The sequence below is a fragment of the Ambystoma mexicanum genome, chromosome 4q (genome assembly GCF_040938575.1).
Source record: "Ambystoma mexicanum isolate Mex_15411 chromosome 4q, UKY_AmexF1_1, whole genome shotgun sequence".
NCBI lineage: Eukaryota > Metazoa > Chordata > Amphibia > Caudata > Ambystomatidae > Ambystoma > Ambystoma mexicanum.
In genome coordinates this window covers 1,096,020,764-1,096,047,415 of record NC_090928.1, presented here as the reverse complement: position 1 = coordinate 1,096,047,415, position 26,652 = coordinate 1,096,020,764, and the positions used below count along the sequence as shown (strand labels likewise).

At 42.3% G+C, this 26,652-nt stretch overlaps 1 long non-coding RNA gene across 1 annotated transcript in view; it reads right to left on the bottom strand.

Annotated features, from left to right (window-relative positions):
- Positions 1-10,006: 10,006 nt before the first annotated feature.
- LOC138467147 (uncharacterized) overlaps positions 10,007-26,652 on the bottom strand; it is a 325,193-nt gene continuing 308,547 nt past the window's right edge. Inside the window, exon 3 of the long non-coding RNA XR_011268074.1 lies at positions 10,007-10,382. This is a non-coding gene — a long non-coding RNA (uncharacterized lncRNA). The remainder of the gene's footprint in view (positions 10,383-26,652) is intronic.

Sequence of the window (26,652 nt, the reverse complement as noted above, 5' to 3'; positions counted from 1 at the left end):
GACCTCTGGCTGCCGACAAGGTTAATTGGAATAGTTGTATATTGGACTTGGTGTTATACAGGAGAAAAACACCTTCGCAGTGGGAAAAATGTACTTCACTGCTTTCATCATCTTTTTGAGTTGATGGTACACACTTGAACAAGCCATGGAACCCAAAAGCAATGCTCCATAGTGCATGACCACAATTTGTACAGTAGCCAAAGTCGCCACTGTTCCTCCAAATTCAAATTGCCATGAAAGCCTCTTTCCACTGCATACTGGAGCAGATTTAGCACAATTGATTCACCCACTATGAAAACTGTGTGTCTCGCTATCTCTGCCAGCCTCACTAGACAGAGTAATGAAACAGAATATGTCCGCCCTTTCATGTGACGCACGCTCTGACCACCTAATTGGACAATTTCCACAGTCGCATTTCCATTGGCCAGCATAGTGAGAAATGCAGATTGTGGCACGTGCGCTCTCCATGTAACACTAGCAGTTCTGTCTAACAGTCCCCTGTGTACACACCACACCCAGAAACATTGTTGTGCAATCCCTCAGCCTCCACAGACCCATTTCCATGGCCACCGGCCTGAAAATACCTGGATGAGGCATTTGTGCTGCGTGCGTGGGGGAAGAAATGTCAACTAGGGTAAGGGCTTTCGATTGTAGGGGTGGCTCCCAAAAGAGCCATTGTGGTTTTTAAAAATGTGTTTTATTTTTTTATTAGCTGCTACCACACAAAGAGCTTGTTTTCGGTTTCATTCAGTTGTGTGTTTTCTTTTTGTCCTCAGAATCTGACAGGAACCTTTTCAGTGGATCTGGGAGATGAGCGAACAAAACAGCATTACCAATGGATGACAATGAAATGCCATTTTATTGGTAGAACTCCGGATTTGCAGAACTAATGATGTCATTGTTACAGAAAAACATGTCATAAGCAGACATAAAATCAGACATGCTTCTGTTAATCAGACACCTTCCAGTTTCTGGCTGGGTACAACAGCCAAAATGAGTGGTCCATACTGTTGTTGGTGGTATGGCGGACAAAACCACCTGGGCAGTGGGAAAAAGCCTCTTTACTATATTGTTCAGTCTCTTGAGTCGACAGATCAAACGTAAACAAGACACGTAACCCAATTGCAACCTGCCACAGTGTATGACGACAACATACACAGTAGCGTAACTCGCCAGTTTTCTCCAAAGTGCATGCATATCGGCTAAACTGAGGTCATAGAAAGCACACCACAATGTGTCTACTGCTTACAAACCGAAATTGCCATGAGAGTTTCTTTCCTGGCCATACTATCAACCCAATTCTGAAAAAGCCCTCAGCTAACCTTCTCCTGGCGTCCAACTTTCGCCCCATCCCTCTCTTACCCTTCCTAACCAAACTCCTTGAACTCCTTGTTTACGCACAACTCTCCTCCCTGCTACTCAATCAGGGTTTCACCCCCACCACTCCACTGCAACCGCTCTCACCTCCGTTCTCAACACTCTCCTCACTATCCGCTACTCCAAACACTTTTCTGTCCTTATTCTCCTTGACCTTTCAGCCGCCTTTGACACTGTAGATCACTCTCTTCTTCTTGACTCTCTCTCCTCCTTTGGCTTCAGTGGCTCTCTCCTCAACTGGTTCACCTCATATCTAACCAATCACACCTTTGCAGTATCTTGGGGTGGCTGCACCTCCCCTTCATACTCCCTTGACTATGGTGCCCCACAAGGCTCTGTACTCAGCCCTTTTCTCTTCTCTCTGTATACCTCCCTTTTTGCCCCAATCATCTCTTCCTTTGGTGTATCTCACCACTTCTACGCCGATGACACCCAGATTTTCCTCTCCTTCTCATCTTTTACCCCCAACATCCATGATAAACTTTCATCCTGTCTCACTGTCATTAAATCCTGGATGTCCTCCTACTTTCTGACCCTGAACACTGACAAAACTGAAGTCTTATTCTTTCCTGCTAATACCTTCCCTCCTCCCTCTCCCCCTCACTCCTTTCTTTTTCCTCCCTTCCAGCTCCCTAGCTCCCCCTTCACATGCAATCTTGGTCTCCACTTCGACTCTAACCTCTCCTTTACTCACCACATCTCCCTTACCTCCCGGGCCTGCTGTTTCCATTTTTATAACATTCGCAAAATCTGACCCTTCCTTACCTTCCACGCCACTAAACTCCTGATATCTTCCTTAATCTTCTCTCGACTTTTCTACTGCTCAGCTCTTCTCTTTGGCCTCCCTTCCTCACATCTAGCCCCCATCAAATCCATCTACCATTCAGCCATCTGTTCTCTCTGTCTTCTCTGCCACCATGATTCTATCTCTTCTTCCCTCTCCTCTCTAAGCTGACTTTCCTTTCACTCTCAACTCAAATACAACTTCCTCTGTCTTGTCTTCAAAACTCTCTACGTAATTGCCCTACACTACCTCACCTCCCTCCTCTCATTCTACTCTCCCTCTCGTTCTCTCCTCCCTGATGATCACTTCTTACTCACTGTTCCACCTCGACCTTGTGCAGCATCCTGTTTCCGTTCCTTCCAACTTCTCGCTCCACTTCACTGGAAACTTCTCACTTTCCCTATCCACTCCATCACTCCGGACTCCTCCTTCCGCACTTCTCTAAAATTCCACCTACTCCAATCTCCAACTTGACAGTTCTCTACTCCTTTCAGACAACCGCCATGCCCTGCATATGTTTATTTCAGATTGTTTCATGGCAATTTTTTCTGTATATTGTTCTCTGCTACCTGATTCATGAATTAGTATTAACTTGCTTATAAGGTATTTCTTGTTGTTTCATGTAAAGCGCTTTTGGTAAAAGCGCTATATAAAATTCCATAAATACAAATACAAATATGTGTGCAGATCCATCACAAAGGCATCACCCAAAGACAACACAATGCGGTTCTCCATGTCAGCCAGCCTCACTATGCAGAGTAATGAATACAAGTATTATCGCCCATTCCTGTGACCCACACCCACAGTACCTGATTGGATAATCGCCACAGTGCCATTTCCATTGACCAGCATGGTGAGAAGTGCAGAATGTGGCATGTGCCCTTCCCAAAGTATTGTGAGGGCTGCACACCAGTAAAGCACAAACTCTCCTTCTTCCCTTTCCACTATCCTCTTTCCACCACGCCCTTATTGGGTATTGTTAAGTAGTCACACACGCATCCACCAGTGCCATCCAAGACGTCGGCATCTAACACTGTAGGTTCTCCACAAGACATCATGTGTACCGTTACAAAATCAGCCTGCAAGTGTGCTGTTATTGGAAAGAACGTGCAGTGGAAAGTTCAGTCAAACATTGCGAAGTGTGTGCATGAACATTCATCCACATGATCACCCATCACCACAAAAGAAAGGTCTGAACATTTATTTGGGAGTATGTTCACAACTCTGTTATGAGTTCCTCTGCGCACAATATCTGCCTCTAACCATCCATTACTTGTTTGAAAAGCATACTGGTATTCCTCCCATCTCCCACCATGAAGTGGCAATTTAATGGTATTTGCTTGCAACGTTTCATTTACCCATATCATACAGTGCATTAGCAAAACAGGAACTCTCCTCTTTCCTTCCGACAATGCTACAAATGTGTTCCCCACCGACCCACATTCTACATAAATCGTAAAAAGCTGGCACCAAAGCCACCACTGAATGTATCTTACCAACCTGAAGTCAGTTCCCAAAAGGTCAGTTTGTGCACGGCTCTGGTTCATTGTATTCAGAACTATTGCCACAGCCTATTTTTAAATCTGCCAGTTCCACTGTGCGCTCTCAGCAACTCATCTATAAAAGAACTGCGCAACTTGTCCTTGGCCTGAACGCCAGGTTCTTAAATGGACTAAAATGTCTGCAATACCTCCAAGTGACTGAGAAGAATACAATGAAAGCCCTATGCATTATGCAGAAGGCCCTCTGGTCCCTGGGACCTCAATACCTTGCACTCTCACTTCCTAAATATCTGCTTGCTCCAGCTCCTCCCTCATCTGCCTCCTACACCCTCAGGGTCAGTTGCTTCTGCACGCAACCAGTTGGTGGTAGATGTCTTTCTTCTGCTGGAGCATCCCTCTGGAACAGGCTCTCTGCCTCCCTGGAACTTGAGGGGAACCATCTTAGGGTCTGGAAGCACCTCAAAACGTTTACATGTGCTTCTTTTTCCACTCCTCTCCCCTGCTCACTTCCTACCTAAAATTGATTGTGCACTGGTTTGCTACCCACCCTGTAATCTGTGACCCAGGCTACCTCCCTCCCGACAGTTCCACCCCTGCACTGGCTTTCTGCCAACCCCCACACTTGTGGACTGTTTTCTGCAACCTTAACAGTCCAGCCACCACTTGATGTCTACAATTATCTTTCCACTTGCCGTAGTTGCACGTATTGCTATTTTTTGTTGTTCCCATGTACTCAACTTTGCCCTCCCCTTCCCAATTACATGCTTACTCTCAGTGTCACCTGGCCTAGTGGGATCAATGTCTCTGTGTGGCCTCTGTTCCACCTCCCGTTCCTCGTCACACCTTCACACACTTGTTTGTAGGCGCCGTACAAATGCCACAGAATACCATACCACGTCATATCATATGATACACACACTGCATTCATAGCAACAGGATGCCTGCCACGTACCTTGTAGACTTTACAAAATGGTATTTCCACTGTAATGCATTTACTACAAATGTCGGAAAATTGATCCCACAAAAGCAGCATGGCATGTATGTTAGCAATGTTAAGCAAGTACGTAGAGTGCCTGCATACAAACAGGATGCCTGCCCCTTACTTTGAACACTTGTACAAACAGACCTTCTGGCAGAATGTCTGTGTACACACCATAACCAGCAACCACATTGCACAATGGCTTAGCCTCCACAGTGCCAATGCCATAGCTGCCATCCTGAAAAGAGCCGGATGTGGCACGTCTAATCCTCAAAGTACCGCAAAATCTGCAGTGTTTCTGTGCTAGGAAGGGTGAGGGGAATGTAAAACAGTGTAGAGGCTTGTGTCTTTAGTACTGTCTCTAAAAACACATATTTTTTGGGGGGGTGTTGTGTTTTTGATATGTACGTGCGTGCATACATTTGTTTGTTCTTTCTTTTGCTGACTGTCTGTTTGCTTCTCCTCCTGAGATTTCTCTCGACTGAAGATGAACACTTCTCTTACATTTCAATAGGATTCTCTGCAATGCTTCGTGCAGAGTGGCAAACAAAACAACATTACCAATGGAGTTAAAATAAATACAATTTCTTTGGAACCACTGGATATCGTACTGGTTATTAAAGCTTTCATAGTCGGTGCAGAACATCCCAGCACTCCACATAAAGTCACACATGCTTCTGTTGATCCAACATCTCCGACCTCTGGTTGTGGACAAATTACACCTGCATGGTCCCATGCTCCTCTTGGTGTTATCGATGAGAAAATCACCTTGGCAGTGGGAAACATCTGCATCACTGCTGTCATCAAGTTCTTAGGTGCGCGAGCAAACGTGAGCACGACATGTACCCCAAATGAAGTGCTACAAAATGCACAACCACCACATCAACAGTACTGACAGAGGCCACACATGTGCAAATGAAATCCATGCACCAGACTGGACTCATACACTGTGCCCCAAAAAGCCTGAACTCCTTCCAACTGAAAGTCAATATCAAAGCCTCTTTCCACGGCATACCTGTGCAGATGGTGCACAAAGGTATCACACACTATCCGCACCCATCGTCTGTCCATCTCTGCCAACCTCACTGCATCGAAGTTTGGGTAAATATGTAAACACCCCTTCCTGTGAACCACACCCTCGACACCTCATTGGAGAAAACCCCACAGTTCAATTTGTAAGGCTCCATGCTCCGAAGTGCAGGATGTGGCACGTGCTCTTTCCCAGCTACTGTGACACAATACTTTTTCCCGTTGCACTGCCATTTTTCCAACACTCCCTCATTGGCTGCTGTGAAATTTTCAAACATGCATGCACCAATCTCATACTGAACTTCTGCATTGCACACTATCCTTTCTGTACACTACTCCATATTTACTGTTAAACACTCTCAGTGCACGGTCCCTTTGCTTACAAAGCCCCTCCACCAGAAACTTCTGCTAAAGGATGTACTATTTCAGCATTCACAAAGATCCTGAGGCACACCCAGCCCACCTTTGGCCATGCACACAACAGTCCACCATTGCCCACACCGAGCACAACACTATGGATCCATGCATGCACCAATGCGGGCAGTTAACATTATGCACAAACGTAATATACGGAGATAGCAGCACTTCACCCGAACTCCCCCACACCATAAACACCCATTCACAAAAAACAGGTCACAATCAGCAGAATCCACAAAAATACCACCACCTCCACGACTGCTACCCACACCCATTTGCAAAGTATTGTGTCACTGCCAACCTAACCACAACATTTTCACAACATAGGGCCTACTTCAACAAATATGCACACGGCATAATAACCAAGCACATACAAGCTGCACTTCAACCATACCCTCATCCATACTGACAGTATGTAAACAGTGCACCCTGTGCCCATACTACATGACTTTTCACTGCACCATCTCCAACCACACATCAAAAACTTTACCATGTTGTAACAGTGACCTCACCTGCGAAATCAAACATACATGCATGGCAGCTCACTTCTGCTGCTCTGTGGCATATGAAATGTGCTCCACAACCATTCCTTGCAGGTCACCACCCTCTAACTGATGCAAAGTCAAAAGTGCATTACTGCCGTGGGTGCCCTTGAATCCTAGGCTCTTTAGTGGCTATGGCCTTTTTGCCATGCATCCAATAGTCTAGGCCTTGAACAAACCCACTGCAACGTAATGACACCATGCATGTCACCATATCACCAACTACGACAATCCACATACACACCACAACACTGAGCCCTCCTACCCAACCTGCGCACTGCCATGGGGCTATGCAGCAACAAATTGCAACAGTCACCATAATGTGTAAATAAAACACTCTCTCTTGCACCCCTGTGCACTTTCATTCACATACAATGGGCGTACCCACTTCCATTCACAAAGTATTGTGTCACTGCCAAACTACTCACATTCTGTTCTCAACACTGGCCCTACTCCAACCAATCTGCACACACCACACTAAGCAAGCACCACCCAATACCGGATGCATAGTCAGACATGCGTTACTGAAGTGGGTATGCTGAAGCCCTATGCTCTTAAGCGCATGCCCTATGGCCTACTGCCTTTGGCCATGCACCCAATAGTCTAATACTTTCACAGACCCACTGCTACTTCATTCACCCATGCATGGCATCATGTGCCCAACTACGGCATTCCATCCGCAGAGCACAGCCACCCGTACTCTGACCCAACCTATGTCATGTGCAATTCACTCCCCTTCTGAAATTCACCTGCCAGCACTCACTACAAAAAGAGGTCACCGCAAGCAGGTTGTGGCACAACCTATCAGACCATTAAGACAGCTGCCTCCAATCACCACACAAAGTACTCGCCTGTCTAGGTACCCACGAATTGGCGCAATATGCATGAATACTGCAGGCACTCCTCCGTATTCTTCCACCTATGTATATATGTCACATGAACCAATTCTCACTCCCCGACCGGTTCCCTCCCTTCTTGCCGCAACACATGTTGTATGGTACATTTTCCAGATGATTCCCCCGCCGCACTGTCCTCCGATACACCATGGCGGTGTTTCCCCAAAAATGTTGACGCACAGCACTCTTCCCTCCAACGAACCACCGGTCCAGTCCAAAGTTCTCCGACAGCAAGCTGTACCACAAGCCAATAACACTTCTGTCCGCGGAGTCAGGAAATGGGTCATCTGAGTGAACCCAGATATCACTAATTTTTTGGGGCGTGCATTTCAGTTCTTTGCATCAAAAGTACTGGTTGGATTTCCACCAAACACAAAAAAGCGCGCTTTCTAACCCAAGCCCCCACTCCTGCCGCAAATTTGATGAAAATCATCCAGTCGTTCGGCCTGTAGCCGTGCACAAAGTTTTTTCCCCATTCAGTTTATGGAAAAAAAGATGTTTGGGACCCCCCTATAACTTTGCCCTTCCTGCACGAAACCTCACCCAACTTGGTGAACAAATTTCAGAGCCGGCCATATACTTTTTTTGCAAAGTTTGATGACGATTCATCCAGGGGGGAGTGAAGTTTTAAGCTGCCCAAAAAGTGGTATTCCTATATATATAAGACCACTTTTTTGGCAGCTTATAGCTTCGCTCCCCCTGGACAAATCCTCAAAACACTTTGCAAAAAATGTATATGGTCCGCTCTGAATTATTTTGGCATGTTTGGTGAGGTTTCATGCAACGTTATAGGGGGTCCCAAAAAAACGTTTTTTTCCATAGACTGCATGGAGAAAAACTTTGCGCATGCCTAGAGTCCAAACCGCTAGATGGATTTTCACCAAATTTGAGGCAGGAGCAGCGGCTTGGTCCCGAAAGCATGCTTTTGTAAATTTGGTGACAATCCATCCAGTTGTTTTTTTTTAAAACAGGTAAAATGTAGATCCCAAAAAATAAGTGAAATCTATCTCAGCTCTGCGGCCCCATTTCCGAGTTTGCTGCCCTTTCATAACTGCGATTGGCCCGGAGTATAGTGTGATGTCCGTAGACATACAACATGCCTGGTGGTTGGCTGGAGGAAAGCGTAATGTGGTTCATAATTTTCAGTAACGCTCACCATGTTGTATCCAAGGATAGTGTGCAGCGAAAGGGGCTCGAAAATATGCTTTGCGGCATGGGTGGGGGAGTGAAAAATGGTTAATATGATGTATTTGTTTAGGTGGAAGAAGACGGTGGTGTGCGTGCGGTGTCCGAGAATACTACGGCAGTTTGCGGGTAGCTCTTCAGGTGAGTAGCTTCTCTGGTGACTACAGGCAGGCTTAATTGGGGAAGGGGAGTGCATGCAGATGATATGAGGATGTTTGTATAGAGTGTATTATGCTGTGGTGTGTGTGGCAAGCCCCTAGCACCTTTGGTGCATGGCCAGAGGCCATTTCTTGATTTGGTTGGAAGTAGTATACTAGTATGTGAACGGAAGTGGTTAGGGCTGCCGGTGGCTGTGTTATGTTTGTGGGTTGTGGTAAATGGGCAGATGTTTGCATGCATGGCTGCATTATGTTGCAGTGGTTGTGGCCAGGGACTAGACTATTGGGTACATGGCCAGAAGCCATGGGGCCACCGGTTGCTCATGTTGCCCATATGTTGAGCAACATAAGTATGACTTTATTTTTTTCTGCACCATCCTGCATGGAAGGTATCAGTAGTACTAGGGACACTACTGTGAGACAAAACATTTTTACTTGACTTTCAAAATTATAGGGTTATTTCAAAAACAGCATGCTGCACTGCCACTTGTAATCACTCCGAGTTCACTTATGTTAAGAGACAAAAGTCTCTGCTATTATCCCCCCTAGCTCCTATTGATGTCTAACTGCTGTCATTGTAATGCTCTGTTTACACAGAGCAACATCTTAAAATTCTGCACATCCTGGGAGAGATGCACTTGTGCCTTTCTGCCCTGAGCTTCAATTACCACACAGAAGTGTGAGCTCAGGGCACAGAAGACTTTAATCAGGCAGGGGGTCAAGGCAAATTCAGGATCTTTAGTGGCCCACAGAGTGTGCATGCAAATCGCTGGACAAAAATATCAATGCAGGTAAGTTCCGCAAAATGGTCATACTCTTACTCGCGGCCTTCTTGTGCTCATGTTATGCATGCATCGATTGCGCCAAGTTTAAGTGAAGCACAGCAATATATAAAACATTTGCCCCCAAAGCTGACATTAGTTGTTCAAACGATTTGCTCCTGCTATTTTGATTACGTTCGTGGCCAGCATAGCCCAATGTGCCATGTCTTGACCAAGGTCCGCGAAACAGGAAGATAAGCACAACATAAAACAGACATGTTCACACAGAGCGTACATTCTCTGTCTTGTCATACATAGTAGTTGTTCAGTGATTATTTCAATAATTAATCAACAACAGTGTATAATATTGCAATGGCTTTATTTTAAAAATAATGTTCACAAGAAAGTGTAAGCTGCATGAAACGACTGATCTTTACATTTTGTGGGTAACTTTGAGCACAAAATGCTATCTGTGCTTTTGTGGCCTTCTTTTGTCATATGGTAAATTAGCAACATAAGTTTTTTTGGGATTTGGAAAGGTGAAAGTTCTTGTTTCTGTGGTTTCGTACATCATGAATGCTTGCATGTCGCTCCTTATTGCCGGAAACACAAATGGACATATAGGGCCATTGCGATCATCCCAGATAACGATGAGCGAAAACATACAGCTTATGGTAATCTTGCAATGCTTGTTCCAGAATCTGTCTGTTGGCATTTGGAAGGGGTGATACGGGCAGTAAGGTAGAAGGTATCTGTGAATGAAGAGGAATAACAATACATTTAAGTAGCCATTACCAGTGGCAGAATAAAGGCAACGGGTACAGTGTGAAGCATGTGACAAAGAGCCCTAGGTGGGCGGGTCATGGAGGTGCAGCTTAGGGTGGGCGGTGGTAATTGCAGCCACATGCTCAAAGGTGACCTTTCCAGACAAAAGCTTTTTTATGTAAAGTTTCCTTTATTACATTGTCTTTACCTCACACACGTGAAATATCATTCAACATTAGAGATGCAATTAAAGGAGTGTGCGCACACTGTACTGTTTTTACATATTAATAATAGAGGGTCCATTCATATACTACACTACAAAATTCTTTTGCTTTACAAAGGAAAACCGGTATCCAGGATGGCCAAAATAAATGTATAATCACATTGTTTTGCTTGACCTGTTTCTATACCAATGTATATAACAATGGATATACTGTCATATTCTTGTATTATGTGATTTGCTAGATAGATATGTGGTCAAGTTCTTACTTGTCCACCTGGGACAAAATCCTGGTTTTGCTACTTAAACAAAGTGTGTAATCCTGGGCAAATCATGCAATCTGATCATGGTTGATGTACCAACAAGCCGATAAAAGCAATTCAGTGTGGAACATTTGCTATGAAATAAAATGTGCTCACAGAAGCTAAACGAGACTGATCCCAGTCCAGGCTGGGCAAACACATATAATCCAGGTCACAAAGGACCTACATAACAGTGGCTAGGTTGGGTATAAAGAACACAAGTGCGCATCCAGAGCCCAGGCAGAAGGTACTGCGGGTTGAGCCCAAACGAGGCCGGGAACACAGTGCTGTCCAGGTTGGCAACCGGGCATCAAAGCTAGACTGGGCACATAGAACACCTTTCAGGATGGGCATATAGAACCCAGGCGGCTATTTACATGGTCTGCGTAAGACCCCCTTATAGGAGAGAGTAGAACGGTTGAGGGAGTATAATGCACAGTGGCTTCCACAAACCTTTTATGTGGGGCCCTTATATGAATATCCAAGCAAACTGCAACAACGCACGTGTTAATGAAAGTATCAAAAAAAAGGTAAAGCAAGGGCAATAATGGGAATTCTCTTTTGTGCCCAGCTACCTTCATTTTGAACTGTGGTGGGTAGCTTCTGATATTGCAGGGACTTCATCTTCATTTGAAAAGCTGAATACCTAAATTTAGAGACTAAGCAGTACTACAAAAGACTTTTGTTTCTATAACTAAATTGGATGGTGCTTATTTTGTGGAGCATGTATAGATGAAGAGTGGAGTTGGTTGTGTCCATGGAGCTAATGCATGTTATTGACTTGTGTCAGGTGTTCACCCAGAGGCTTGCTGTCTGTTTTGTAGGTGCCCCTCTCCTTACACGGCTACACACATGAGTAGTCTTTCAAACGCTACGAACACCCCCTCATTTCATGTTTTTGTTTTTCACTAATGATTTCAGTGCCAGCGACTGTCATAAGACCCACAGCACGTTCCCTCTGTGTGTGCTGAAAAAACCCTCTACAAAAAGAAATTCTCCTGGCGGACCACTGCGATTGCAGGACAGTGCTGGAGCTGTTTTGGCAAAACATCCAACAGTAAAATATCAACTGGCGCAGTTTGTCTGCCGGGCGAGTGTTACATCCACCTCTGGCCATTATTTATTTTAATACAGTAAGATAGCGTATAACTCTTAAGTGTTTGAAAGCTAATTATAAGGACAATACAGCCAATCTTTAAGCGCATGATAGAACACACGGTGTACTATTGGAGAGCAGGAGTTGAGTTCAATGTCAGTGTTTTGCTCTAGTTATAGGTTTGAATGGGCTGGAAAATGATATGAACAAAACAAAACATATTCATAGCAGTCATTTAGGATGAATCCCGGAGAGATGGCACTGTAATGAAGTGTGCAAGGCTACTGTTAGAAAATCCAGTACAGTGCTCATGGACAAAGTTTACAGCACTGTACGTTAATAATTATGCATAAGCACTGTATCGTACTCATCCCTATAAAAAATGTTATGTACACTTCTACTTACATAATTGCTGCAAATTCCATGGTTACACTGTGTCATCGGGAAATCCCTCTGTACACTGTATGTGACAGCTTCAGACTATGTTAGCGGAAAATGTGCGCTGTGACTTTAGTGTAAGTTATCTTTGTTTTTTTTTCATTTCGTACAATGTCTGCCCTTGGAGCGCTTCATGCGTAGCGGTCAAGGCTATTTTACAATAAGCATTTGTCTTGTTGAAAGAGAGGCATGATAGGTTTCAATTTCCAGTCAGAATGCGGGTAAAAAAGCATTCAGGCGGGAAAGTGTTAGGATTTTATTCTGCATTTCGCAATGTAAGTAGTGTGGTTACGTAGAAGTTAGTATTAGCAACATGGAGAGATGATGGCACCTTATACATGCAATGAATGGAAAGAGGGTATGAAATACAATTGTAGAATTATGTCCCGTATGTCATATTTATATGTGCAGTGTCTTACAAATCAACGGTGTATGTTTGGAGACTGTGTGTGCGACGGCTCAGCATGCGTGGCTGGCAGGGCCATATTAAGCACTTTAGAGTCTTTGGGCACAGACATATTTGGAGCCCTCATCCATGAAACAAAGGGAATTACTTTATACAACTTCAAAAGATTGTAAGCGGGGTCTGGTTTTCAAATTGTGTTTCCATTACATAATAAAAGAGTAAAGCAGACGTTTAACATTTCAATAAGTACGAGACTTTCAAATATGCTTGCTGAGTTCTGCACCATGTGGTCCACTCTGTTGTGTGCTCTTCCCATTCCACTCAAACGGTGTACATAAGAAGGAAGATTAAGTAATGGCCTAAATGATGCCAGTGTCATGCGAGGAGCCATATCTTACAGAGCATAGGACCGTTATGTATGAGACATGGATGCATTTTGTGTTTGGGCTGTGGTGACATTGTAGATTATTCGGTAGGTTACTTTACTATAATGTATTGATTGTGGCCAGTTATTAGATGCTTGGGTGAAAAGGCCATTCAGCAAAGAGTTTGTCCATTGAGTGGAAGTACTGCAATACTAAGTCAACTGAAGTGGCTTATGGGTAGGTGGCTGTGTTAAGTTTCTGGTAAGTGGGTAGATGTGTGCATGCATGGTTGTAGTATTCTGTGGTGGTTGTGGCCAGGCTGTAGAGTATTGAGTGCATGGCTGGAGGCCATAGACTATAGGGTATGCAGTCAAGAGTGTAGGCCATGGGTACAAAGGCACAGTATAATATAGCTGTGCATTCAACATTGTGGTATTGGCATGTGGATTGCAGAAATATGTGCATAGATTACAATTTGGAGATTATAAAGAAGTATGACACCAATAATGTTATTCACTGTTTCTATTATTCATGGCCTACGCAGTTTCTGTGTATGGGATGTGAAATGTAAAGGTAATTGTTGTTTCATTCTCTGTGGTAAAAGAAAACATAACATGTTAGAGCAAGTACTTTGTTATTTGTAGTTCATTGCATTGCAGACATTTCTATACTTTGTGGACACAACATAATTAGTACTTCGTAAGTACTATGCTTTAAACAAGTGGACTGTGCAATGTGTGCAGTTCCTTTGTTTCTTTGCATAATCATTGAATCTGTGGGAAAAAGAAATCCAAGCTGGATAAAAAAAAAAACCTTCAACATCTATTTGTTGTTATGTTGCACAGACTGTTTCAGTAATGTTTGCACTAGGTACAGCATTGTTTAAGGTGCACTGTTGCAGTAGGAGGAATTGAAATGGTGCATGATTTGTGTTGTGTACGTGCTGGTAGTATGGTTGCCGTTATATACCAGTTGGCGTATTCTAACTGTTTACCTGTTTCCTTTTTTTAGCAGTATGTCTTTGTCCGTTTGGTTGTTGCTGATGTTTTGTAAGTATTCTGCCATTACACTGTGAATTGTGAGGGCAGTTAGATGCCTGTTGGTGTATTTTAACTGTTGATAGGAGGGACGTTTTTGAGGATATGTTTGTAGCACTGTGGTTGCTGAAGGTTGAGTTTGGCAGTTTGAATGCTGCAAATAATATTGAAGTATTATGGATGCAGTTAGATAGCAGTTGGTGTATTCTAACTGTTTACAATTTCTCTTGTTTACTGGTTATGTTTAGAAACTTGTGCATTCTTGTTGGTACATTGACATCTTTCAATATTCTGAAGTGCTGGTGCACCACTTTGGGTTTACGTAATAACATTTGCATATTTCTTGCATTGGTATGGGAATTGTTAGACAGTTGTTGCCTTATTTCAGTAGCTGGTGGTTTCAGAGGTTACTGAGTATAGTTTAAGTGCCATGTAGGAAACAATGTTAGTGTGCTTTTTGTACACTTATTGTTTTTGTGACTGTAATCATTGGGCCATTGGAGAAAATATTGTACAGCAGGCACACTGATGTATTTGTTGAATAGCTGCTTTACGCTAAGTGGTTCCAGTTCCACGGAGTAGAAGGTAATGTTTTGTGTGTGCAATTATGTATTGATTTATGGGTGTTGGGGAGTAGGTTATTCTAATTTTGTAGATCAGTGCATACATTTTGGTTTCAAGAATATTAAGTAGACATTTGCAAGATTTGCTGGTAATCTCTGCTTTAGAGTAATGGAAGTATCATTGCATTGAAACCATGCACATTAATTTCAAATGTATGCAGTATAGTGGCCTGCACTGGTTGTGTGACCTCTGTGGTAGATTATGGCTACTGTTGTGAGGGATGTTCTTGACAAGTGATACTTGTGGTAGTAAGATTGCAGTTGTTTTTGGTTCCATCCGCATTGTATGTTAAAAGCATTAATATTATGTATTTTCTATGTGATTGTATATGTAAGGTGGAACAATTATCAGAATTGCAAGTAGTACACAATATGCTATGGTTTGCATTGTGTACGAGTTGCTGAAATGGATGGAATCACAGTTAGGTATAGATACATAGACAAAGCGTGTGTTAGGGACTTGTTCCTGAATGACATGGTTTCAGAGTGTGTAGGTATGTTGCCACATGTAGGAAATCGGGAAGATTTCATCTATGGGTATGTTTTTGCTTTCCAGTACTTGTAGTAAGTACATTAGGAATTCCTGTGGCTCTTCCTGTGTATTTAAAGTGAATCTCACCATTCCAGGACAGTAGTCCAATTCCTGCCTTATTCCTGAGACACTGAAAGTGTTTACAGGATTGTTTGTTGCATTTCTCTGAAGGAGTAGCATTTGTAAACACAATTGGTCTGAGCCGTTTAAATAAATCTTTTCAATTATTGCTGGCAATTGGAATAGAAGATTGATTGCTACATTTGTATAGCAATTTACACCAGTTGTATTGGAAAAATGTAATGCACCAGACAGTTCTGTGTCTGAGTACTTTGATGGAAGTGCACATGGTTTGTTCGAAGAGGCGGTTCTCTTTGTGTGTGCAATTGGGTATGTATTGTCCTTTCCAGTCCATTTTTCAGTGTTTTTGGTAGATGATGGAGTATGAGCTGTTTTCAATTTTGCTGGTGGTACTGTTGGGGGAAGATTTATAAATTCTGATTGCATTTGTTTTCTTTTACAAAGTTTGTGTTTTTGACTAGAAATAGTCCTTCAAGTGTACGTAGGCGTGACAGTGCGACAAAACTCATGCCTTCTTTAGAGACTGTGCTGCCAATATCAATTAATGCTTGATTTAAGGTTAGACCTTGCGATTTATGAATAGTCACTGCAAATGCTAGCGACAGAGAAAACTGTTCTCAGTGTACATACTTGTCGTTGAAAAGAAGGAATCGGGCTGTTGAGCATCCTATCCTTCTAACTTCTGAACGTTTGTCAAAGTGGATGTTGACAAACTGAATGCTGTTGTCACATGGGTATGTTTGGAAGCCAACAACTGTACCAAGTGCTCCATTAACTAAACCTTGCTCTACGTCAAGGTTACGCTTTAGCATTACTCTACAGTTTAAATACAATGTTAACATTTTCTCCAAACCGGCAGTGTTAGGGATAGAGTTTTCTAAGGTATTTAATCATACTATGGCTTGTTGACACCTAGGTATTGTCATACCGTGTACGTCCAGTTTGTCTGTGGAGTAAATTTGAACTAGTGGTTGGATTTCTTTTTTCATTGAATTCTGCACAGTTTGCTAGAGTTGGCATTGAGGACATACAGTTGACATTTGTGTGTGCTAATTTGCTAATTGTTCCATGACATTAATAGCACATGTGTTATGGCCGTATAGCTCATGGATGCATCTGGTATTGAGGGTAGACTGAGCTTCCTTAGATAGTACACCAATCTGAATGTTTTTTTAAATGTTGGCATAGGTGAGGTCTGCAGACTGATGCATGTTTGCAGTTATTTCTCTGTATTGGAATGGTGCCAGAGATTTACATTCCCTATGCTTCCAAGAGTTTTACAGCATAGTTTATGTCCTAAGGTTTCAAAGATAGGTTCACTTTTGACTGGTGTTAATTGAAGGAGCTCTCTGAAAACAATATCATGTTTTCCTCCAAAGAGTTCTTCAAAGTCTTTTTGAGGACCTCTTGCAATCTGAGGTGAATCAAAGCTAACATTAGGTTGAAGACCATGCTCACTTTCATTTGTTTTAAAAACTCTGCATAGCTCCATAGCAACTTCTGTTGAAAGTTTGTTGTAGTCTATTTTGTTTTGATGTTCTACTGGAAGGAGCATCAATTGGTGTAAAGTGCCACCACGTATGTTGTTGGCAGCTAAACCTGTGGGGGCAGTTACAACAGCTGAAAGCTTGTTTTTTGTTAATTGTTGGAGGAAGTTAATGATGTTTTCTGTCATGGCTAATTCTGCTTCATTTGCTATGATTGGCTGTCCAAGTGATTCTTGGCTTCCTGTCAGAGAAGTTTCACTCCTCTCAGGAGTGTCTACATTTAGTTGTGTTTGAAGTTATTCTTCTTGTTGGCGTTCAATGTCCAATATTGTTTTGTACTGTGTAAAGTTGATATCTGTTATGGCACTTTCCCTTGCATTGAAAGCATCTTCATAGGAGGCATGGGTGTCTAATTAATTGTCTTCTTTTCTCCATGGTTTAAAATGTTGCAGTAGGGCCATGTAGTACAGTTCTATATGTTGAAGTGTTTTTAATGACAGCTTCATATGATTAATCAGGCTGCATTTGTTAAGTTTCACCAGGCTGCCTTCACAACTTTCGACTCTGTATTTACCTTTGTTTCTCATCTGGTTTAATCTTATTTTTGCATGAGAGTTTTTTGGCTATGTAGTATAGGCACATGGTTTCTAAAGCAGTACAACTGTTTGGGTAGTATGTGTCCAATAAGTTCTTTTCAAAATGTCCTGGTTGTTGGGATACATTCTGGCTATTGTTTCTATGTCTTTGTAAGATTTCAGAACTCTTTTACTGGATGCAGCAGGACCAAGGCTTAGCCACACTATGTTTTCAGATTTCCCATATAAGGCAGTGCCGGTTAAGCGGTCTGCGGCTTCGTAGCAGCCACATTCTCTATGGGAGAGCATTTTTATGCCAAAGCGGTGCAATTTATGTGAAAGTATTTTGTCAGATTATATGTCATCCCAGAAGTCTTAGAGCTCTGTTCTCTCTGTTTTGGTTAAGTAGGCTGTGCCATATTGTGCAATTGCAGTGAAATTGTCTCCAATGTACTGCACATCTACATTTGCATTGCATAGGAGGGCAATGATTGCATTGTAATCATTGATGTACTTTGTATGTGTTCTTAGGAGAGTTGGCTTTCACACTGTGTCTAACTGAAGACATGAAGCTGTTTACTTGCCCTGTTTCTGAAACTGGTTTAGGGAAACCAAAGCAGCATTTGGTGCAGTATTTGCCTTTTTTTTAAATATTTGTGCCGACAATACTTGCCACACTTGTGTCTTTGAAACTGCAAGATTTGTGCATGTAGGTTGCTATGTGTACTTTCGGAAGGGGTTTTGCAAGTGACATATTTGTGAATGAACTGAAGAACTGAAGTTGCAACACTGTTTTGACCAAATTTGGGAGCTTTTTTAATCCACAAAAGCATGTGGATGTGTGGTGCTCCTCTGGTTTGATATTCTTTTCTCCAAAAGAAGTGTTTCACTTCTTCGAGGGGAGAAAGTGTTTTATTACAAATGAAGTGCAGCATGGCAATACAGCAACCTTGATACATTTACAGGATCAAGGAAGCAGAGTTCTCCTGGTATTTTCATGTCTATTCCTGTTTTGTTTTTGTTTGCTATGCATAGGAAAGTGTGCAAGTGTTCCCATGCATACTCTGCACAACTTAAATTGACAAACCTGGGTGTGGTGTGTAAGGAGAGACTATGGCTGAAGGTGTGTTTGCAGAGAGGAGTGCCGATGACTATGGTTATGGCTGTGTCATTCAGGAGGCAGAGTGTATGGATTTTGGGTGACTCCTGGATTCATTGGTTGGATGTGCATGCAGAACGCTGTGGAGTGGCTGCACATCTTGGATTCCATCATGTGTATGTCCACTGTTATGGAGTACGTGGAATGAAGTGGCTGAATGTGGCTCTTCTTTGTGCCACTTTGGTGACGCTGGATCATCCAAACATTGTCTTCATTTAGTTGTGCTTGAACCTTTTCCTCTTGGTGGCGTTCATTGTCAAACATGTTTTTGTATTGCTTGAAAATGACATTTATTATACTACTTTCAGTTGAATTGAATGCAGCTTCAAATGTGTCATGGGTGCCTCATATATTTTCTTATTTTCTGCATGGTTTAAAAAGTTGCAGTATGGCCATGTAGTAAAGTTGACTATGTTGAGGAGTTTTAAATGATAACTTCATATGATTAATTAGGCTGGGTTTGGTAAGTTTGACGAAACTCCCTTCACAAACTGTGACCATGTATTTTCCACATTTTTCACCTTGTTTAACATTATTCTTGCAGGAGAAATGTTGGGCTTTGTGGTACAGGCACATGTTTTCCAAAGCAGTACTTATTTTTGGGTAGTATGTGTCTAATTGTTTTTCAAAATGTCCTGGCTGTTGGGATCATTTTTGGCTATTGTTCTATGTCTTTGTACAATTTCAGCACACTTTTTCTGGATGCAGCTGGAACAAGCTTTACCTAGAGTATGTATTCAGATTTACCATATAAGGCTGTGCCTGTTAAATGGTCTGCAGCTTCGTAGCATCCACATTCTCTATGGAGAGCATTTTTATGGCAAAGATGAACATTTATTGTGACAGTGTTTTGTAAGATGATATGTCATCCCAAAGGTCTTTTAACTGTTTTCACAGCTTTGGTTAGGTAGGCTGTGACATATCTTGAAACAGCAGTGGAATTGTCTGCAATATATTGTATCTCTATGTTTGCATTCCACAGGAGGGAAATTATTGCAGTGTAATCATTGATGTGCTTTGAAGCTTTGATTCTTTTAATGCAGTATGTGTTTTTAGGGAATTTGTCCTTAACACAGTGTCTAACAGAAGACATGAAGCTGTTTATTTGTCCTTTTGCTGAAACTGCTATAGGGAAACTAAAGCGGCATTTGATGTAGTATTTACCTTTGTTTTTATATCTGCATCAGCAGCATTTGCCACACTTATGCTTTTGGAAGCATACAGTTTGTGTGCGTAGCTCGCTATGTGTGGTTCTGAAGTGATGTTACAGTTTATGTATTTGTGAATAAACTGCAAAACAGTGGCATCACTGTCATGTATCTGTAAAATGTAGGAGCATATTTTATCTACAAAAGCATGTTGATGTGTGGTGCTCCTCTGGATTGATATTCTTTTCTCCAAAAGAAGTGTTCGACTTCTCAGAGGGGAGGAATATTTTTATTAAAGATGAAGTGCAGCGTGGCAATAACGGGGTGGTGAAAGTATCTTGATACATTTACAGAGTCAAAAGAGGAGAGTTCTCCTGGTGTTATTATGTCTACCCCCTTCTTTGTTTTGGTTTGCTATGCATAGGAAGTTGTGCAAGTCATCCCATGCATATTCTGCACAACTTAACGTAAGAAATCATGTGGGTGGGCCAAGGTTCTTTAGCATACGCTGTACATCCGTGTGACGTCAGAACCAGTATTCTTTTGTACCATGCATGTTTGCTAAGAGATTTGTGATACTTGACTGCAAAACCTCATCTTTTTCTTTTATCTTTTGAAGTAGTTGGGTAGCAGACATGTTTAAAACATTGGAGCCCGTTTTCAATGTGTGTGCAACTCCGTAACATAGAGTTGCTATTTCACTTTCGAACAGGAGGTGGAATATGTATTCAACCTTTTGTCTGAATCTGGGGTCTTCAGAATACTTATAAAGACTGGTATTCTGATCATGTTATTTGTGTGCCTGTCATCATATCGTACCCCTTTTCCTGTAACAAAAAGTAGAGGAAAGGATTGTGATTCTATACTTTTCTCCCATATGCTGATTGGAGATCTTTTGGCTTGAGACATTTGATGTGTTTCCAATGCATCATCTATGGTGTCTTTGGAGTGTAGTAGGTGAATTGTAGATGTATCTAATATATTGGATGCCATAATAGGATCTACAAGTTCACATTGGAGTTGGTGAGCAATCCTGGATTATTTGGGTGATTTCCCTTAAGGTCTGTTCAATGTTCATGTCTTTGTAGTAGTCATTGTTTTGTTTTAGATATTGTAGGGATTTTCTAACTTGGTTTAAGTCTACTTGTTGCTGCCAAATCGTGTTGTTGTTCGTTGGTACACCATTAACTAGGATAATCAAAGCTTGATCTGTTGGCCATTGCACTCCTAGAGTTTCTACATTTTTGTTAAGATCTAATGGCAGATAAACTATGTTGACACAAATGCCTTTAAGTAATTCAGAAAGAGACAATTTGGCTGTTTTGGGTTGAAAGCATATTATAGCTTATACATACGTTTTGGATTATAATGCTCTCATACAATTATGCTGCTGGAGAGGTTTGGGTGGGAAATGGGAAATGGGATTATTTCCAAGTTATTAGTGATAGTCTGTGAAGGCATAGCTTTGTATTGAAGTGTGTGCAAAGTATTGAGTGGTCATTTATTTTGTATTTGTTTTCTGTTATGAGATATAGAGCTAACTGGAACCAATGGGATTCCTCATTGTCTTCTATTTTGTAAGTCATATCTACAGTTGTGCTATTTTTCTAAAAGGTTCTGTGACAACAGACACATACCTGGTTTGGTATTGCTATTTCTTTTTTGTACCTATTTATTAGAAGATTGCCATTTGTAAGGTTTTCGCTAATGTTCTCTAAAGTTACTGAATTGTCTAAGTGATCTTCACTTCCAAAATATTTACTTTGGATGGGGTGTATTTGCTGAAGGAGATCTTTGTCCATGCCATGTAGGAGAATGTTATGAAAATGTGCAGTCGTAAAGTAGGACCTTTTACATAGTATAGTCTCCAGAGAAGAATCTGAATAGTGGAATGGTGTGTTGCTAACATTTTGATATGGTGGAAGGTGCTTTTGCAAGCAGGCCCCGAAATGCAGGGTAATGAATGTCCTCACAGTTCAGTGTAATTACACACTTGGTAGGAGCCCATGGTTTGTAAAGTTTATATTCTAATTTTGTCTTTTACTTTCACATAGTGACTGAGGAATTGTTGTAAGATGTGAAGGATTGTTTCTGTATGTTACACATTGCGGTGCATGGCCATTTGTTGACTGGACGGATTGGTTCGGTGGAAGAAAGAGTTGATTGTAAGTTTGTTGGGGATGTTTTTTCAATAAGGGTTTCTTGTTCATTAGCGGCCATAGCCTTGGCCACTACTATGTATTGCAATTGGGTTTTTCTGTTATTGTTTATAAACCCCTTCATTGAAATATGGTTCTGTGGTGCTTGGGTGAATCCATTCACCTGCTCAGAAATTTGCTAAGGTATTCCCCCCTCTACTCCCCTCACTTCCTCTGGCCACTCCTACTCCCCCTTCTCTGCCTTTCCCCTGGTCTCCCCTGATGAAGTTCCTATAGAAGTCTGATCTATGAAAGTCGCATCAAAACAGGTTCTTCCCTGTTTCTCTAAAACCATCAAGGACCACATCGACACCATGACTGTCACTTTGGCTGACTTCTGCAACCGCTCCTTTACCACCAGAGTTTTCTCTTCCCCCCTGAAGCACTCCCTCATGCACCCTCTTCTTAAGAAACCCTCTGCCGACCCATCCTGCCCAGCTAACTACCACCCAATTTCCATCACTCCTTTCCTGGTCAAACTCCTGGAAAAGCAGGCCATCTACCAGCTTAATCTCCATACTGAATCTGTTTGTTGTTTCCATGATCATCAGTCTGGCTTCGGAGCTGTCAGAAGCATAGAAACTGCTCACCTGAATATCTATAAAGACCTGCTCTCCAACCTCAAATCCAACACCTCCTTACTTGATCTCTCTTCTGCCTCTGACACTCTCAACCATGCCATCCTGCTTAACTTTCTCCATGTTAACCTGGGTATAACGGTTCAGGCCCTGGCTTGGCTGACCTCTTTCCTCTTCGATCGACCCTCCCAGGTCCAACTTGGGTCCTTCCTCTCCTCTATCTCTATCTCTACCTTTGGTGTTCCCCAGGGATCTAACCTCTCTCCCTGGCTGTTCAACCAATACCTGGCACTTCTTGCCCACCGCATTGCAGCTCTCTGCCCCAACTTTCAGTGATATGCGGATGACACTCACCTCATTTTCAGGCTCCCTTCAGCCACCTCTTCTCCTTATCTCATCTCTGACTGTCTGTCTGCTATCTAGGAGTGGTGTGCCACCAATGACCTCTGCCTTAATGGCCGTAAGTCTGAGATTCTGCTCCTCAGCACACCTGCTCCCTCCTTTCCTGTCATTCTCTGACCGGCCTCTCTTGGCCCTCTCCCTGCTCCCACATGTGAGGCTAAAAACCTTGGGGTCATCTTCAACTCCATATTCTCCTTCTCTTCTCACATCTCTGAAATCTCTAAGAAGTCACACTACCAGGTGCACCTCCTCAGAGGTATGCTTCCTTTCCTTTCCCTCCCCCAGAAGTTCACTGTTTCCAGAGGCTGGACTACTGCACAGACTCTTTCTAAATCTGCCTGCATCTACACTCCGCCCTCTGCAACTCATTCAAAACAGGACTGCAAGACTTGTCCTTGGCCTCAAGACCAGGCATCGTATCTCTCCAGGACTGAAAGCTCTGCACTGGCTCCCAGTGGCTGCGAGGATTAAGTTCAAAACCCTCTGCATTGTCCACAAGGCCTCCTGGGGCCTGGGGCCTCAATACCTCAACTCTATCTTCCTAAATGTCTTCCTTCTCGAGCCCTTCGCTAATCCGCCTCAGGGTCAGTCGCTTCTCCAAGCAACACGTTGGTGGTAGATCTCTTTCTTCGGCTGGGGCCTCCCCCTGGAATAGCCTCCCTGCCTCACTGAACCTTGAGGAGAAACATCTATGGTTCTGGAAGCACCTCAAGACCTTCCTCTTTGCTTCTGCTTTCTCTCCTCCTCTCCCCTGCTGAGCTCCTGGCTGGAACTGAATTTGCACTGGTCACTTGGCTACCCTTTTTTCTCGGTCCCAGGTCCTCCTCTGCCAGTTGCACACCTGGACTGCCCCCCTGGCAACTCCTTCTCTCTCTGGGGCTGTTCTCTGTATCCCTAGAGCCCCCTACTAGAACCTGACAACTGGTGTCTGCACTTACCCCTGCACTTGCCACCACTTGGCTGCACTTCCTATTTATTGTATTGCATTGGTTTTTATTTATTTTACTGTTATCCTATGTTCTGCATTGCCCACTCCGATTTCCCCTCAGACTTTTCCCTTGCCCCCCTACCCTGCACTTGCACAATCTAAATGTCACCTGGCCTAGTAGTGTTAAACGGGAAATCATATAGTGCCTCCTTTAGGTTTATATTGGCCTAAGCTTAGTCGCTCTATGGGGAAAACCACACTGCAAAGTTCCGATTTTGGATCAACTTTGCTGCCATTTTAGAATCATCTGCCATTTTCCATTTTGATTTCTGTTTGCACATTCTCTGTTCTAAAATGGTGGACTGTGTTTTCAACTTGCAAGCAAGCCTCCCGACCTTTGAGTTCTGTTAATGGTTAGACTGTGCAAGGGCTGACTGTTTAGGCTAGGTAATGAGACCTTGTAGTATACATGAACTGTTGTCCTAACATTGTCTGCGCAGATAAGAGTCATTCCTGTGTAAACGTTGGGACATTGCAGAGTAAATCTCAAGCGTGGACACAGGCAGAACTACATTGTGAAGGGATATTGACTAAGGCTTACCGCGGATCCAAGAATATACAACACCATTGTAACATTGATGGAAATGCAAACTCATGTAATCCTTCTGCATATTATTGTATAAGCTGTATGTGAACTAGGCACAAACTCTACACCGCAGATTATTAACATATAGAGGGGCTGGACAATTTCTGAAAATTGTATAAAAGCATGAATGTTTAGATGTCCAGCATCCTCTCCTCTCTTTGACAGGCTGGTACTCATTGTGAGGTGTTGAGAGCCAGATAGCTATCTGTGTTTCTTTGTAACTCTACAGAATAAAGATCTGTGACTCTTTCTAGCCTGTGATTGGTGTATTTCCTTTTGTGGTACTCAGCCTCGATATTTCCTTGTTTTTACAGTAGGATTGTTGTCTTAGTCCTCCCTTTGTTCCCCCTCCCTTTCCTCTGCGCCTTGAAACACTTGTGTATAGGCTGGTTATAAATGTCATATCATATCATATCATATCTATGTTGACATTTCACATGTTTAGAACTACCTTTTGTAGTGTAATGATTAATTTTGTTATTGCTTTCTTTATGGTTAAAATTAATAATATTTCTGGTTAAATATAGTCTTCTGCAGTAATTTTTACGGGTCGAGCGTTACTTTTCTGCTGTTTTCATAAGGTTTTGAAGTACTCTATGGTGGAAACATTTTTGTAAAATATTCTTTGGGGAGTGTTTAACTTTGGCTACATTAACATTGGCAGATATAGTGGTAGCGTTATTAGCAGTTTTATCATTCTTTATCCATTTGTTTTTATTTTTACTTTTTGGAAGAGGGGCCCTAGTTTTTTTAGTGCTAGCTGGTTCATTTTTGTGTACTGACTGTATTAGCAGTTTTGTTTGAACATTTGCTATATATCTGCTCTATATTTTCTTTGTTTTCTACGGAGTTGCTTTTTAGTAGGCATTCTGTTCTGTCTGTTGGAGAAAAAAGGAAATTTTGGGTTTGAAAGCTGTGGAATATATTTGGGTGCATTTTGAATGAGTGTGTGAATATGAGGGCAGACATACATTGAGGGTTGTGTGACTGTGTAATGGGCTGCTAGTTCTAGTTGGGATGGTTGTAAGAGTAGCTGTGTTTGTAGATGTGTGAAGGGCTTGGGTTAGTGCATAAGAGAGTGCTAGTGTGCATGAATAAGTAAGGACATTACAATGTTTTCACAATAATTGTGGGTGTTATAATAATGGTGTTCAGATGAGAATACAAAGAGTGTACCTTCTGAGGTGCAATAAATGAGAGTGAAGTAAATGTTATTGGTTTGAAAGGAATTGTGAGGCTAGTATGAAGCTACACTGTACCGTATGAGTAACACAACGAATACTACTACACTAATACACTTATTTTGTAGGATGTGAAGCGTAGTTTTATTCAGGTTGTTGTCTTTTAGGAGGGCAGTTGTCTTCCGGGAGTTTGTTCTTCACTGAAATTGGTAAAGAAGAAAATGTGTGGTATGTATGGTAATGGCAAAGTAATTTCAGTACAAGAATACATTATTTTGCAATGTCGGAGGAGTTCTTGGGAAGAAGAGTTAGTTACATTGGATGTGATTATGAGTATGGTGGCAACCCTGCCGTTGCTTTAGACTGGTTGCCATGAGATTCCTTATAATTGTTTGGCAGCTAGCTTTCCAGTGGCAGCAGGACATTACAAGTCCGGTTGGCCTGGAAAGTCAGGTGCTGGAAAATGTTAGTCCCTATTTCTGTGCAGTTGCACAGCATTGTATGGGACTGGGGACACTGGATCACCTGCAGCATTGCTAATGGGGCCGGTGGTTCCATGATAATGATGCCCCACGTGGCCATAAACGCTGAGTGTTTAAAAAGCTGTCATTTTTGGGAGGCTGGATTTGAAATGTAAAATGTGGTATTGTGGATTTACAGCAGCACTGTGCGTAACTTTTTTCTAAAAAAATAAATGGATATTGAAAATATTTGTAGAACACTTTTAAGTGGCATTTGAGTGAAGGTTTGTTATTTTGTCAGTACATGCATACTTGAGAATGGGATGTAATGTAATGTGTACTTGCTTATTGAATGATGATTCTTCTTTTGTTTGTATTGTGGAAGATGTGGTTG